Here is a 3,350-nt window from a genome sequence, read left to right as displayed (position 1 = left end):
TCTGGTGCTCACCGGAAATGAGCGAATCGGTCGCACTGAGTTTACCTGACCAACTCTCTGGTTAGCGTATTACCAAAATCGGTCTCACCGAGTTTGTGTAATCGGTCTTACCGAGATTACGTTATGCCCTAACCCTAACCATATCCGGTCCTACCGAGTTGCATGTCGGTCCCACCGAAAATCCTAACGGTCACTAGATTTGCTGAATTGGTCCTATCCGAGTTTATCAATTCGGTCCCACCGAGATTGGCAAGTTGTGTGTAATGGTTAGATTTTGTGTGGAGGCTATATATACCCCTCCACCTCCTCTTCATTCATGGAGAGAGCCATCAGAACGAACCTACACTTCCAACTTACATTTTTCTGAGAGAGAACCACCTACACTTGTGTTGAGACCAAGATATTCCATTCCTACCATATGAATCTTGATCTCTAGCCTTCCCCAAGTTGCTTTCCACTCAAATCTTCTTTCCACCAAATCCATATCCTGTGAGAGAGAGTTTGAGTGTTGGGGAGACTATCATTTGAAGCACAAGAGCAAGGAGTTCATCATCAACACACCATTTGTTACTTCTTGGAGAGTGGTGTCTCCTAGATTGGCTAGGTGTCACTTGGGAGCCTCCGACAAGATTGTGGAGTTGAACCAAGGAGTTTGTAAGGGCAAGGAGATCGCCTACTTCGTGAAGATCTACCGCTAGTGAGGCAAGTCCTTCGTGGGCGACGGCCATGGTGGGATAGACAAGGTTGCTTCTTCGTGGACCCTTCGTGGGTGGAGCCCTCCGTGGACTCGCGCAGCCGTTACCCTTCGTGGGTTGAAGTCTCCATCAACGTGGATGTACGATAGCACCACCTATCGGAACCACGACAAAAACATCCGTGTCTCCTATTGCGTTTGAATCCTCCAAACCCTTCCCTTTACATTCTTGCAAGTTGCATGCTTTACTTTCCGCTGCTCATATACTCTTTGCATGCTTGCTTGAATTGTGTTAAGATTGCTTGACTTGTCCAAAGTTGCTAAAATCTGCCAAGAACTAAAATTGGGAAAAGGATAAGTTTTATTTGGTCAAGTAGTCTAATCACCCCCCTCTAGACATACTTTCGATCCTACAAGTGGTATCAGAGCTTTGGTCTCCATTTGCTTTGATTTCCATAGCTTTTGGTAGTCATAGCCTTGGTTTCACAACCTAGGAGAGTATGGCGTCTAGCGAGGGAAATTACCACCGTAGAGGTCCTTACTTTGATGGTACTAATTTTGCTAGTTGGAAGCATAAGATGAAAATGCATATTCTTGGACATAACCCCGCCGTATGGGCTATTGTGTGTATTGGCTTGCAAGGTGAATTCTTTGATGGGAGAGAACCGAACCGTGAAGCTACCGCGGAAGAGTTGAAGATGCTGCAATACAATGCTCAAGCTTGTGATATCCTCTTCAACGGATTGTGCCCCGAAGAATTCAACAAAATCAGCCGTCTTGAGAATGCAAAGGAAATTTGGGATACTTTGATTGATATGCACGAAGGTACCGACTCCGTCAAGGAATCCAAGTTGGATGTGCTTCAAAGTCAGCTTGACAAGTTCAAAATGAAGGATGGTGAAGGTGTCGCTGAAATGTACTCTAGGCTTGCTCTTATCACAAATGAGATCGCCGGCTTAGGAAGTGAAGAGATGACCGACAAATTCATCATCAAGAAGATCCTAAGAGCTTTGGATGGAAAATATGATACCGTATGCACATTGATCCAAATGATGCCCAATTACAAAGATCTCAAGCCAACGGAAAGTCATTGGAAGAATTGTTGCTCATGAGATGTCACTCAAGGATAAGGAGGAGCTCCATAACAAGTCAAGTGGTGCTTACAAAGCCTCATGTGAAGCTCCCACATCATCAAGTGAGAAACAAACCTTCAATGAAGAATTGAGCCTAATGGTGAAGAACTTCAACAAGTTCTACAAGAGTAGAAGCAAAGAGAGAAGTTCCAAGTCAAGGTCCTACAATGACAAAAGATCTTCTAGTCGAGAGCGAAATTGCTACAATTGTGGAAGACCCGGACACTATTCCAATGAGTGTACGGCACCCTACAAGAGAAGAGAAGATTCTCCAAAAGAAGAAGTAGAAGAGAAGAATCACCATCAAGAGAGAGAAGGAGTAGAGATGATCGTTATGAACGAAGAACATCCCGGAGAAGCAAGATTCGGAAAGGAAGGACAAGTCATCAAGGAGCTACACAAAACGAAGACATCAAGCTCATGTTGGTGAATGGGTATCCGGCTCCGACTCCGACAATCACTCCGAGAGAAGCTATCACTCCGACTCCGAATATACTCAAGATGAAGGTGTTGCTGATCTAGCACTTGTGTCAACCAACTCCTATGACATATTTGATTCACCAAATGAAGGAATTGGAAGATGCTTCATGGCTAAAGGCCCAAAGGTATCACACCCCGAGTATGTTGATTTCAATAGTGATGAAGATGACTTGTTAGGTGATGATGATTTACTTGTTGACAACTCTAGTGATGAATACTATGATGAAACGTCAATTAATCATGCTAATCAAGATAAAACGAATGACAATGATAAGGAGAAGATTGAGTCTCTAACTAAAGAACTAAACACTCTTAAGTTAGCTCATGAAACTATCTTAGGAGATCATCGAGAACTTTTAAGGACTCATGAGAAATTACGTTTTGAAAAGCTCAACCTTGAGAAAGAGCATGAGTTCTTAAAGGCAATCAATGATGATCTTCGCAAGAAAAATTCTTCTTACATTGCCAAGCATTTACTCTTATCCACTTACATGCCTCAAGTCAAGTCTAGTAACAAGAACAAGAAAGATTCTTCCTCTAGTAGTAACAATAATCTTGTTAAATCCAATGTTGTTGCTTCTAGTAGTTCTCTTGATTCCACTAATGATTCTCTTAGCCAAGTTACACTTGAGCAAGAAAATAGCTTATTGAAGGGAATTATAGAGAAAGGTGTTTACAAGAGCCTTGCCGGGAGTAAGCAATCCGAGGAAATTGTACGCAAGCAAGGAAGACACCGGAAGAACCAAGGTGTTGGTTTTGAACGAAAGTTCAATGCCAATGGAGTTGATTGGTCAGAAGATCAATACCCCAAGACGAAGTTTGTTCCTCAACAAGAGAAGTAATGATCCTACTTTCCTAAAGGGACACAAGCTCAAGATGATCTCCACCCACAAACCACAAGCAAAAAGGCAAGGGATAAGCCTTCAAGAGGAAATTGGATGCATTTGAAGAAGCTCCTAAGGCCTTGGTCAAGTGGGTTCCCAAGACTACATCAAGTTCCACTTCATCAAGTACAACTACAACTCCGAGGATTCCCATCAAGA

Source organism: Triticum urartu, chromosome 6, assembly GCF_003073215.2.
Source record: "Triticum urartu cultivar G1812 chromosome 6, Tu2.1, whole genome shotgun sequence".
Lineage (NCBI taxonomy): Eukaryota > Viridiplantae > Streptophyta > Magnoliopsida > Poales > Poaceae > Triticum > Triticum urartu.
This window is presented reverse-complemented; position numbering follows the sequence as displayed.